Source organism: Triplophysa dalaica, chromosome 8 (genome assembly GCF_015846415.1).
Source record: "Triplophysa dalaica isolate WHDGS20190420 chromosome 8, ASM1584641v1, whole genome shotgun sequence".
In the NCBI taxonomy this organism is placed as follows: Eukaryota; Metazoa; Chordata; class Actinopteri; order Cypriniformes; family Nemacheilidae; genus Triplophysa; species Triplophysa dalaica.
In genome coordinates, this window is record NC_079549.1 from 22,787,896 (window position 1) to 22,802,160 (window position 14,265).

General features: G+C 37.7%; 1 protein-coding gene across 3 annotated transcripts in view; it reads left to right on the top strand.

Moving 5' to 3' along the window:
- The first annotated feature begins 2,774 nt into the window (after nucleotides 1-2,774).
- Nucleotides 2,775-14,265, top strand: part of tanc1b (tetratricopeptide repeat, ankyrin repeat and coiled-coil containing 1b) — an 88,386-nt gene continuing 76,895 nt past the window's right edge. For 2 of the 3 annotated variants that reach the window (XM_056754558.1, XM_056754559.1), the window contains exon 1: nucleotides 2,775-2,951. The gene's annotated coding sequence lies outside the window, so the exon portion shown is untranslated. The remainder of the gene's footprint in view (nucleotides 2,952-14,265) is intronic. The other variant, XM_056754561.1, reaches the window with a different exon arrangement.

Below are 14,265 nucleotides of genomic sequence, written 5' to 3' on the forward strand. Positions count from 1 at the left end.
ACATGATTTAAAAAAATCATGGTGAACCAGCTAAAATATTGTTTCCAACAGTTTCCTTCAGTGTACCTTCAGTTGGGTCTATAAACAAGCAGTTGTTTTAACTCAGATCAAGTGCATTGTTGTTTATGTAACTCTTGTACAGTTATGTGCGGGATGCACAATTGATTTTGGGTTGATGTGAACAAAGCATCTTGTTTCATCGTAAAATCTGATACATGTTGGAAAAACACGATTCTACAAGCTGCAGCACATGACCAAAGCTCAGAACTGCAAAGAGCTGCAGGTGCCAAATGAAATATCAGCAGGATGTTTGGCACCAGCACCATTCTGTTATTAAAAGATGAGCCTATACTGTATATTTAAGTGAGCCTTTTGAAACCTGTGAGGAACATGTTTTTTTGCTATAATGTGCTCCAAGGTCATAAAATCGACTTCATATTAGTTTTCATAATCCCACAATGCAAGAAATAATAATAATCCTAAAAGGGATTGTTCCATTCACCATTTACTCATTCTTAATTTGTTTCAAATCTCTATACATTTCTTTGATCAGTTGAACACAAAGAAAGATATTTGGAAGAATGTTAGCAAATTTGGATTCTGGGACATTTTTCTCTACCACAGTGTAACATTTTTGGTGAACTCAAAATTAGATATTTTGAAGAATTTAGAAAAGCAAACAGTTCTGGGGCACTTTTGAAGACCATTTTAATTTTTCCTATATGGTAGTCAATGATGTCTCAGAACTGAAAATTGCTAACATTTCTCCAAATATCTTTCTTTGTGTTCATTTGTCTTTTCATTTTTCACAGGGAAAGTTCAAAGTGCAGAATGTCAGTTACGTTGCTGTCTATGGGCTCATCAAAACTATCTTAATTTGCATTGCAAAGACGAAGTGATGTCCTAGGCTTGTCGAACGACTTGAGGACGAACAATTCATGGCAGAATGTAATCATATTTCGCCGGAGTTTCCTTTTAAACTGTCTTTGTTTTAAGTTTGATTTCTCTATGGACATTTCGTTATCCACTTGCTCTTGTGATTCATTTCCTTTTCTGTCACATTTCCCTAAATGATTTGAGCTAATGGATTTGGGTTTGTTATATCGTCGTGATTCATGCAAGACAGTCTTTCCGGCATGCAGATGTAATCTACACATGCAGGCATCAGCATGAACATGGATTAAATGTATTTCCTGTAGGGCTTAAAATCATTCCACAAATAAAAAACGTATTCCATCGCACTGGCAAGGCTATCTGCATGTCACCGACTGAGCACCAGTTCACTTAATTCAAATACATACTATATTTCCCATTACATGTTGTATACATGTATTTTTACGAAGCATATTTCGATGCTCCGAGACGCAATCTAACCAAAAAGGTATATTTGTATTAGATTACCACAAGTACTAAACATAACATACACAATTTCACATAAGTACACAATATAGAATTTCATTTCCAGGGGGTCTATATCCTTTAAGTCCTCTCAGAACTACAACCCAACCAAATGTTTAACACGGCTCTTAAACGGTACACATTAAACAAACTGCATTTGTTAAGAGAACTTTTCATGTTTGACTGGAGAGAAACCACAAATCATTCTCACCTAGCAGCTGTTGACCGGAGCCGCTTTCCCTCAAAGAATAATGAGGGGATTCACATACTCAGACATAGCCAGGAGCCACTAGATGCCCCCTGCAGTGATTTTATTTCTCAATTCACCTCAACAGGTGTGTGACAGCGAGTGTGAGGAAACGGATATGCGCGTCTGTGTTGTCGGCTTGTTTAGAGATTATCACATGCACACTAAATGCCGTGTTGGAATTATTGTAAGAGCTTCCCTTGGCAGCAGCTGTTAGTGTTAGTAGTCGAGATCTGTCATAAGAGACAACACTATTCATATCAATTCATACTATTAGCTACAATATACCACCGAATTGTATGAGATTATTGACCTTAAAAGGAAAAGTTCACACAAAAATAACAATTCTGTAATTGTGTGTGCACCCTCATGTCGCTCAAAACCTGTTTATGACTCTTCTGTGGAGAAAAAGAAGCTATTTTGAGAAATGCCCCTGTTTCCATACAGAAAAAGCTTGTAGGGGGCAATGTTGTTTGGTTACCAACTTTCTCCAAATAACTTTGTCATACAGGTCGGAATGTCGCGAAGGAGAGCAAATGGTTAAAGAATTCTCATTTTGGTGAACTTTCACGTTAGTTGATGTGTGCAATACCCCTCTTTACCTCATGGTGTCAACGTTGAGTTGCCTTCCAAACAAGTTGAAAAGTGACGCGCACGCTCTAAAGGGCATATTCAGCTCACTTTGATTTGTAATTACTAGCTCTTATTATTGCAAACATCTGCAGGGCAGCTGCTGTGGCGATCTGGGACTATTTTAGGCTCACCACATGAGTGTATCCCCACCGGATCCCGGTTAAACGCCTACATGTACCATGTGCGCTATAACTGTAAAGGTCAAACTACATTAAAGACTTTATTAAACCTACTGCAAACTATAACCTCTGTATACTGCATTAACACGTGTCAGAGGAATTCTGCACAGGCATCTTTACTGTGGTAAGTCTCTCAGGAGGAATAAGGGGCATGTGGTTCTCATTCCAGGGTTCATTTCAGGCTGACTAAACATTTTCCAAAACACAAGTTTAATCTGTTTTTTTTTCAGATACGACAATATTCAACGTTTTTATGCATTACATATTTAGTTTCCTATTATAATTTAAACAGGCTATAATAGGTTCGGTAGGAATAATTGCGTTGGAAGAGCGTCCTCAATAAAAGTAACTTCACGTGGATGCCGCGGCGCGTGACGCCACCGGTGGTGGGAGGAGCTCCGCGCGCGCTCCACGCCGAACTGTCCGCGAGAGTGACGAGCAACGTTACGCACATCCAAACTTTCTCCTCACGGATAATTCATGACATTTCACCGGTAAGTCACCTTAATATCTTCGGGGCTGTTCGCCGAACGCTTACTTACGCGTTCCCTTAAGTTCTTAAAAGTGTTCCGTTGGAATTTGCTGCTGTCTTTCGCACCTAATTCCTGATCCCAGATCAGACGGGAACATGCCGCGGCGTATTCCTGTGGGAGAATTTACTCATCACGGAACATCCGCGGGAGTCGGTGTGAGAAATGAGTTTTTAGAAGTGTCTCAACGTACTTCTCGGGAGAGAATAAACTTTGTTTGATACTTCAACTTTATATTGTTGATACTTCCTCCGGGGATAATCTGTTATCGTGTGTTTTGTTGTTGTTGGGATAAATCCCTTCTAAATTAGTGGGAAATATTTGTATTCTATGATCTTCATATGCTGCAACTCGGTGAGATCATACTGGACTTTACTCGCTTTAAAAGAATGGTTATAAATAGAGTTCATGAACTCTTTCTCTTCCATATACAATACAAGTCAAACGTTTGGATTGACTTCCCTAATTAACATTACCGAAATTAAAATGTAGCTTTCCTGTAGCTCGGTGGTAAGAGCATTGCGTTAACAACGCAAGGTTGTGGGTTCAATCCCATGGTAAGTCGCTTTGGTTAAAAGCGTCTGTCAAATGCCTAAATGTAAATATAAATGGATTTAATTGGGTGTATTGAAAATTATATTTGTTTTGATGAAATCGATACTGGGTCTCCTAATGTGTTGAGTTGTGTTGCTGGGATGTTATCTGGCGGATGGGGACCACCATTAAACCCATGCTCAAATAAGGCACAAAACATACTGGAAAAATGATTTTAATGGTAAAGAGTTTATGGTTCGAAATGGTATTTGTAATGGACACCAAATGAATTTATATAGTTTTTAGCACGGTTGACTAAAATGATCTATTATTTCTAACTTTTGTGTAATTTCTTGACAGCAGATGTATATACTAATCTAAATTGTACGTACACCTTTTAAAATATTGAAATGGACGAGTTGACGTGATGGGAGTGAGGGATAAGCAGTCATCAAGTGCCCAGCATACACCAGAACTCCTGTTTTAAGAGTATCCCAGCATGCACTTGGTTGAGAGAATGCCCAGAATGTGCAGGGCTGTAATTTATTCTGGCCATTTCGAGAAAGCTAAAATATAACGTTTGTTTGGCATTTTTATATCTGCACGTTTTCTGGTATCTCTATCTTTAGATGCAGTTCAGTTGATACATGTTTGTTTTATTTGTCTACATTTATCTAAGTTTGATCTTAGAGAGGTAGACATTCCTCATTTGATGTAAAGTGGAAATGTTTTGGAGCTGAATGTCATCTGTATAGAGTTGACTCATGAGAGCTGGTTGTGTGCTGTGTTGACAGAGGCCACTCCTTTTCATACCCTCAGGAAAGCTCACCGCGATTTAACTCTACAAGGTTCCCACGGTCATGGAATTGTTTTGCTCTGCAGATGCTAAACGGTATTGTAGAGGAAACATGTAAAATAATTGTGTAACTTGGATATTTGTCCATAAATTACAAATACTATGGACGGATGGAGAAGAAGGCTTTGAGTGCCTTAAGTCGCCATGTGGTTAAAGCAAAACTCCTTCGACAATAAGTATTAAACCAGGAGATGATGTCATATCGAGGTGTGATGTCAGACAAGGACATGCATTGTTTTCAGGTGATGGAGTAAAAAAGCTTTGAATACCTCAAACAGTAGTGTCATGCACGAGTACTCTTAAATAGAAATGAATTATTGATATACTTTTTTCTGATAAAGCCTTTCTGTCATAGTCAACTGTATTATCATCTGTTCACCAGCGTAAAAAATATGTAACTGATTTTTTTACATATAACAATAAAGAATGATTTCAGATTGATTGAGAGACTTATTACATTTTGAAGACCTTTATACTTTCATAGATTTTGTTGTGGTTTAAAGTGATCTGCAGAATCAATATGAATGATAAATAATATATTAGTCAGTAATGAGAACTAATTGGAAAAAGTCGCAATGCACACAACTGTGCAAACGTTTTGTTTTGCTTCATTGCCAGTTGGCAAATAGCAGGTGCTTGTACCACATATAAACATTAGGTAGAGATGGAAGAGCAAAAATTGGCCACTGGTGTGCACTGGGTGCTCTAAAGCAATGTCTCCAGTTCCCAATATGGCTATTATTGTGGTGAAATAGCCATGTGCTGTCATCAGGAACCAGTAGAATCATTTATATAACAAAAGTTGCCTTCTAAATTTGAAGAATGACCTGCAAGACTTGTAAGAAAAATAAATGTTAGAAAATAAATTTGGTCTGTCCCACAGAGTTTAATGGTGCTGTGGTATCAACTAGATCAATAGTGAGATTTCTTAATCGCCCGGACAGGCTCCGTAACAGTCATTATTAAAGAGACTGTTTATCAGTGGGCCTGTATATCATGACGGGACATTTTTATGGTGCTGGTGGTGCCTCTGTGACTCCGGTGGCCTGCAAGGAAACGCTCATTTAATAACATTGTGTTAGTGGTCGGTGAGAGGGTTGCGTTACTTATGAAACAAAAGCTGTGCTGTGAGTCTCATTCAGCTGTTCAGCTAATGCTAACATACCTGCAAACTAGTCGCTTGTCTGCAAAATTCGCTGTTTTGAATCAAAAATAGGTAATTTATGTGAATCGTATAAATCAGAGTTTTTTGTCTGTGGGGGTTGGTCTTATAGAGTGTTCCCACCAAACACGACTTGCGCGAATGAATCATGCTATACGCGCATAGTTGGACGCTTTAACATTTTTGAGTTTACTTGCTTCATTCGCGTGTGAAATTCACTTCACTACAGACGCATATTCGCCTCATGCGACGGGCTTCTGCCAGACGGTTCCAGTCTTGTGTGTGTGTGTGTGCATATATATATATATATATATATATATTAGAGCTCAAATTGCGCGTCAAACGCCCAAATTGCTCAAATCGAGTCTTTTACACCGCGCCGCAGTATGTCCTATCGCGTCTTCTCATTGACTTAACATGAAAATCACTCGCGCTTCATTAGATGTTTAATTATGACTTGGAGCTTTGGGATCGTGAGATGAGGGCAACATATTCATTTTTTATGAAAATCTCAAAATCGAACAACATGCATATTTTCACTATGTTTCACATGGATAAATTAGGGCCATATAATTTTTAGGCTACCTAAATTTGTTTTAATTTTGTTTACAATTTTTGTTTTAAAGTTTTTCCTTTTTTACTATACAATAGTGGTATATTTGTCCACATAAATTACTCTAGTATACTATAGTATTTACTATAGTAAGCTGCAGAAAAATTCTTAGATACTATAGTGTTTTTGAACTTAACTAAAGTATACAGTGTTTGTGTACTACAAGGACACTACAATTTTTAATAGCAAATACTATACACTACAGTATTTTTTGTTCAGTTTACTTTTACTTTGACTTATTTTGACAGGGTCTTTGGGAAGACTCTTGAGTTTTTGTGTGTTTGCCGATAGCTTCACTCAAACAGTAAAAAACTCGTAAAATAAACTCTCTGAGCAACTCTGGACATGATGTTCATGTGTAAATATCCTCATACAGTGCAGACGCAGCTAAATCCTCCACCATCACCACAGCCAGATGACATTTAAATAACAGCATTCCGAGTTAGTTACATGGACTCAGTGCGGTGTGCTATTGATTATAGTCACATGCAAACAAGCACAACCACGACAAACCTACTTCACACAAACACGCAGCTCTGTCTAATGCTCAATTCTTATTATTCTACATATATGTTGCGCTTCTGTCTTTTTTTCAAGTGGCTTGTACTGTTGGGTGAAAATATATATATATTTTTTTATAAACATTCCAGGATTTTTCTCCATATAGTAGAGTTCAATGGACGTTTGAAGGTAAAAATTACAGTTTCATTGCAGCTTCAAACGGTTTTAGACAATACCAAACAATGATTAAGGGTCTTATGTAGCGAATCCTGGAATGTTTTCATCAAAAACCTAAATTTCTTTTCGACTATAGAAACAAATACATAAACATCATGGATGACATTGGGATGAGTAAATTACCATTAAAATGTATTTTGAAAATGAACTACTCCTTTAATGTCGAGCCCTGCTGATGCCATTTCTTTAGTGTTATCTGCACTCCTTACTTGAATTATTTGTTTATTAGTGGGGAGAATCTGTGCTGTGACAGATATCGCATTCATTCATTTACACTTCAGTTTTATGAGGAATGTTGGGGAATTCTTGCATTTATGACACTCATTAACCTTTCACCTTTCAAGAGCTGCCTAATTTGCTCCTTAAATTAAGCATCATCACATTAATTATGTACATAAAGGCAAGTGAAGGATTTACTACATCCTTACATGCTAGTATAATCCTAAAATATTCAGTTATGTTAAATGGTGAAATGTTAAAGTAACACATGTACTGTTTACTTTGTATTTTTATATTGGTGTGAACAAAACATGTTTATTTAGTGAGTGTAAAAGTAAAACAGAAAACATGACTTGGTTGTTAGAAAAAAACTTATTTGACGTCAAAACTACTAATATAATGGTTTAGCAGCATGGCCCTGACGCCCTGTGCTACTGAATCACGTGAAATTAAATGTTGACTTCAGTAGACTTCATACGGGGGAAGTTAATATGTTACTGCAGTCAGATAACAGCAGGTAACTACATATCTGTAGCTGGTCTGTTTAAAGGCCTCCGGTTATAATGAATGAACAGAACCACTTAGCTATGTTTCTTTTCTCTGCAGGTAATGATGTAGGTGCATGAATATAGGTAAGAAAGATATGCGATTGAGTTTCAGTATTCTCTGGGTGAATCTGTAAGGGCAGGACAGGGTGATCTCGCTCTTTCTGTAGTATTTATATGTTTGAGGGAATGAATCTGGTCCTGTCAGGCTGATTCAGTTTCCAGAGGCTCAGGTGTAACTCAAAACTCACTCTGAAAGAAAGTTGAGACATGTTTTCAATCTGTGACTTTGGGCAAGAGTATTTTTATTCCCATTTTTCTTCTTCCTCTAGTTCAGATAATTATTATGTCGAAATTAAATGCCATAAACATAACTGTTAGAAATCATTAATGGCCGTTATCAATTCTAGATAGATGTTTAATGAATCCCTATTAGTCCAGTGTTACACAATAGTATATGCAAAATACATAAACCTGGTTTAAAGTGACGAACGATATTCAATTGACTTTAGGGTCGGGCGATGTATACCAAATTTGAACCGGACGATGCCTACAGTAAAACATTGTGACAGACGATGATTTCCAGGGCGGGGCGAGTCGAGGCAAGTTGGGGGTTTGGGGTAAATCAGTTTCTAGTAGCCATCTGCCAAAACATTTAAAACAATTAAATTATTAAAAACGTAACATTGTAATTTTCCACTAGATATTTACGTCTTCATCTCATCAGCAATTTAGATTTTGTCACGCTCTGCAGAGGCTGACCATCTGTGTTTTTATGTTCATCTCCGTGACGTGAGCACATGCGTTGCACAGCTTCCAAATCATACTCAACCTTGTAATTCTTTGTTACTTGTAATCTGTCATACTGCCATGTTGGTCGGAACTGCACCCAAGTTTTTCACCTACTGTTGCACTTGTGTATATGGTTGAGTGACAATAAAGGGATTTGATTTTGATTCAACCACGGACAAGCGGGAATGGACGTGCTCCACACATGCGCAGTATTTCATCCGTGGACCGACTCGGCTGTCTCAACCATTGTCTCGGGAATGTGCTGTTGTACGTGTACTGTCCACGTGGTCTCAAATTGGGCTGAACGCGGACAGGATGTACGGATGACTTTGGACCCTCCTGATGACGAAAATTGCCATCGTCTGTCTGCCAAACCCTAATTGACTTCAGCCAGAACCTGTAGTTTTGAACATAAGTCACTTCAGTCTGTGAATATTAGTGCTCGGAAATATAGCAATATAAAATAACTAATAATTTTTACTTCGTAGTAAAAGTAAAAATTGTGTAAAGAGACAGATAGAGAAAATGTTTCATAAAGGTTTCAAAAAGGCTTAAATCTTTCTGGAACAAATAAAACGCAAAATTGTACAATCAGTTCTGCTTATCTCAAAAAGAGAGAACCAAAAAAGTAGGCCCTCAGGAACCCCAGTCCAAAATAAGCCCTGCTTGTCCTCTGAAACAGAAGCAGAGGCCAATTAAAATGTTGTTTGTAGTTGACTAATAGAGTATCTGGCGTCTCATATAGGAACAGGAAAGGTACAGGGAAGCACAGTTACACTGCTTGACTCGAATCTAAACCCACAAGCATCAGCATGACTTCATTTTCTGCCCTGAAGAGGCAAATGAGTCATTGAATTCAAGCTGTTGAAAGGAGCCTATTTCTGAGTCCGCTGAGGTTTTTTAGACCTGTGATCTGTCCTGTCAGTTGTGAAGAGAACCTTCACTCCTTTCCCCAGAAGGCTGGTTTAAACCCAAATCTTTTGGGGTCAAGGTAATTTAAGTATGTACTACTTCCAGAGGAAGAACCATCTGAATTAGGTTTACCTTTCAATGGTCAAAACATCCTGAGATGAGGATTATGTGGTGATTTCAGAGAAGTGTCTGATTCTGATAAAGTGTCACTTTACCACCTTTCAGAGTTGTGGTGCATTGGGCAAGATTTATTTAGCTAACTGTTTGTCTCACATTTGTTTTTCCTTAAAATTGTCAAATCATGAGAAGCATATTTGTGCTGCTATAAAGTAAAAGTTCTGTGACCTGACATACTGTAAAAGTTTTTATATAAACATATTTTTAAATATATTTAAATATATTTGCACATTTACATATGCACACCCAAATTCAGAATTTACACAATATAAATTCCTTTATGGTATTTCTAGTAAGAAAACCTGAAAGCTTATTTAGCTAGAAAATGTTTATAAGCTTTTATATTTAGATATTTAAAAAAAGAAATGAATCTGGCATTAGCAATAGATAAGAAATTAAGTGAAGGTAAGAGAGAGGGTGTAACACTGAAAGTACATTTCTGAAAAAAACTGAAAATGTGTTAATGTACAGTCTGTACGTTGCATGTTTGAATAGAATTCCTGATGTTTTTCTAAACTAGCCACAGCCAGTGGTCCTTGTGCTAGCTTCTCTTCCGTGTTTTCCAGAGATGACTGTTTGATGCTCAGAAGTAAATCTGTGATAAAGATTGTCATTGTGTATATTTCCTTTCATGCCATTCTTGCAGTTGTAGAGCTGAGATACCGCCCGTCCTGTGCCTTATTGTCTTTTATTCACTCATTTCCTCTTTCAAGGTGAAGAATTCTTTTTCCGTCTCCAATCCCTTGTTATCGGGCTATTTTTGTCGGTTCTGCATCAATGGATGGGCATTTAATGGTCCCTTTTAATGTTTCAATTATTCTCACTAGCTCAGTTCATTATAGAAACTTTATCTGAAATTCTACGTTTCAGTGAATTGGGTCCATCATTTTCCATCTACTAAAAGCTGTCTGTCTTGTGAGATCTTTACCTTTTATTTATGAAACTAAAGGGTTTTTATTGACTTAGAGACCAGGTTTGGACTTTATAATTATAATCTTACACATTAAAACTGTATTAAATGACAGAATATCATGAACTGAACAGGAAGAAAATTTAAGTTCACGATAAGTGAAATAGACGGTTTAGGCAAAGCCAATAGAATATTGTTTAAACCATAAACATTTTATTGAGTGAAAAGGAATAACTTTCCACTTGTTTTTTTACTTTTTGTCGTTTTTCATCCAAATGTCTTTGACATATGATGGGCTCATGAAAACCTATTGCATAGTGGGAATGAGATGGTCACAGAAGAAGCCTGAACTCAAGTGTTGGGTTGTGTGGTTGTCATGACACTGTACACTTTGAAGATCATTCATGTAGAATAGCTTGAAAGGAAACATTTGAAGAGACAGACAGAATGACACAGTGTGTATATAAGCAGTTTCTGGCATCAGTTTGAGATTGACCCAAGTTTCTTTGTGAGAGTCTAGAAGACACACACAGGGCTGGTGCTGTGACTCTTCAGCCTGTGAGTGGAAAGAGCCAGAGGCGATCTGCAGAACAATGACACGTCCACTTCCAGTGTACCGCTCTGCAGATGGTTCCATTAACACTAAACCTGACTATTGTGTAGCTGTGTTCTCTTAAGGGGTGTAAAATGTTGACATGATGGAAACAAGATCTCCTTCCTCTTTTGAATTAGTCCAAAGTTTATCACAGGTGTTGATGAATAACATGTACTGTGGATTCTTTGGAAAGACTACTGTTTGATCTTTTACATTGCTTAGTTTAAAGGTGCAGTGTATAATATTTAGGCATGCACCGAAATGAAAATTCTTGGCCAAAGCCGAACAAAAGTAAGACACTTTTATACTGAACATGGCTTTTCGCATTTCTTCTATTTATTTAGCCAATTATTTCACTATTGCACAAACTAATTTTTTTGCTGTTTAAGGCCGAATATTTTTGTTTGCCGAAAATCCGGTGCATCCCTAAAAATATTTTTTATGTTGTATTAATAAAAACTATTGTTATAAAAAAGCTTATGTATTTTATTATGGATCATTGCTGTCCCTTTTACATTTTAAAACATTTGTGCACATCCCAGGTTTAAATTTGTTGCACTATTCTAGTTTAACAATGATCATTTATCCGGATAACAATTATCTGCATTCTGTTTGTCCAACCAATTGCAGTCAGGAGAATTTGTAAAATTTCTTTGGAAACGTAGCTATTCCATTAGGTGTTGCTAATGGCACATAAATGGCACATTTCACCTTTAAACCTAAATGGTTTGCTCTGTCTTCAAGGATTAAAAAAGAACTTTAGGACTTTTCAGTGTCTTTGTAGGTACTTTAATCTGTGAAGGGTGCTGAGAGGCCCACCAGAGGGTCAGCTGTAGAGAGATAAAGCAGATTCCCAAGTCATTGGGGTGGCAAGTGTCCCATCGAATCAGAGCGAGATGAAGCTTCTTTATAGAGCTGAAGAGCCTACCCTGGCGATAGACTGATAGAATTTCCCCATGATTATTTCCGTTCCTTAGGATACGCTATCTTTCCTTTGCACAGTGGAGATTGTGCCGATGAAGTCTTTGTTCATGACAGAGAGCCACATGTTGATTTAATTTAGTTCCTGCGGTTCAGATGTGCAGAAGATGACAGAACTTGTGAGGCTCTTGCCAACACTATTGAGCTTCGCTCTCTGTGACCCCTTAGGAAACTCCTGACCTTGAGAATTCAGGGGTACATGGTGCGACCGAGCCTGCTGCTGCAGGACTTTTAAACTGCAATATGTGACTTTTGCTGCCCTACTGTCATCTTTTTGAAATGCAACTTTTCAGGAAGCCGTACAGTTCTTTTTGAGGTGAAGTGAAATGAAATGAAATTGATATTATCTCTAAAACCGTACATGACAGCTCAACTTATAAATGATTTCAAGCTTACTGTTATAAACTTACTTTTCAAAAACACTAGTTTATACTGAAGGTTGTAATAATCCTAATGTGATTCAACTGCATAGCATGTTAAAAAAACATCTACTGCCACCATTATTTTCCGCAAGGGTGGGCACCAGCCATGAAAAATGACCAGTGGGTCCTCCAACTCCCTTTTAAAGGGGTCATATGGCGAGAACACGTGTTTTTCTGTGTCTTTGGTGTGTTATAGGTTGCCCTATTAGACACGTGAAATTGCAAAAATTAAAGTGTCGGGACAAAAGATGCATTCTATCTAAAAGTGAATGATCACCCTGATCTGCCTGAAACGCCTCGTGTAACCACACCCCCCAAATCTACTAGTCAATACTGTCAGTACAATTGCTTTCTTCCAAATATGGTGAGAAGCATTACATTTCCGTCACACGCTTGCGGTATTCCACCAATCACTACGCAGTGGTTAACTGGCCAATCAGAGCATACCTCGCTTTTCAGAGCGATGAGCTTTGTTAAAAATCTGTGCGTTTCTGAGAGGCGGGGCAAAGAGGAGATATAAACATGCACGATATGTCGAAAATACACCGTTTTTGAAACTTAAATATTGTATACACATTGCATTACATCTGAAACAAACGATAATATTTGTTTTAGCCATGTCTTATGACTCCTTTAAGACTGACCGGTCACCCTATCTGGGACTCAAATTTGTTCTCTGTTTGTGCAAGATGTTGATGAAGGCTATTGTGGTGCTTCATTGTGATAATCATACAGATTCAGTCATAGTGGCAGATTCCTGTCCTATCATATCAGCAGATTCATTTCAGGGATGCAGGAATCTGTCTGGATCGGCTCTTGAGGTAGCTGCCGCTTTGAGGGAGGAAGAGATAGATGGAGTGTGAGATATTGTCTGGAATGTGACATGCTGCTGTAATTGCTTGCATGTGCTCCGCTTTTAAGTCTTTTTAAGAGGTTGATTTGACCATCCCGTAACCGGAACAACAGCCAGAATGGAGGAACACAATAGCAGACAGATCAGAGATAAAAATGTTTACATTATTATGAAAATTAATGAATAGAAAAATAATCTCACAATTGTTTATTTAAAGTAAGTTGTCTTGTAAATCAACAAATTTCTAGCAACCCATATAGGCAACAACTATAAGTGTGCAGGGGCATGCAGTGTTTGGCCAAGTGGTTTTGTGCTTGCGCAGATGAGATATATATGAGGGGATTTTTTTATAATCCAGGATTATCAAAACTATGCATGAAATTTGTCACTAAAACACCATATGTGTTTTTGTATGTTTTGGGGCATTCACAAGATAAATATAAATAACAAAGTTGATCCCATTTGTCACTAGCATTACCAGTATCACCACTACCCCCAGTTTTTCTTAACCACCACCAAGAAATAGTTTCCTTATAAACCAACACTTTGTAGTTTTTTGATTTAAAAAATAATGTCTCTAAAATGATTTAAGTGGTAGAACAACTCTTAACTGGACGAATTCTACTCCTGCTGCTACCTGAGCAGCCTAATAGTGGCTCCAACCACACTCTGTAAGTCTTGTGTTCAGGTCGGTACACACATAACCGGCCTTCCCCTTCCTACAGAAGAGTGCAACATGGTTCCTAAACAACGTTTTAGCATTCGCCGGTTTCATCAGCTTAGTAAAAAAAAAAATTCACGTGTATTGCTTGCGCTGCCCTCTGGGACGCTTATACAGCGACATTATTTACGACACTGGTAACAGACAATTGCGCTTATCAGCCACATGGGGGACCATGAGCAAGTTATAAAGTGTTTCTTTAACTTTGTTTGATTATAGAAGCACATTGGTGCTTGTATTGAATTTTG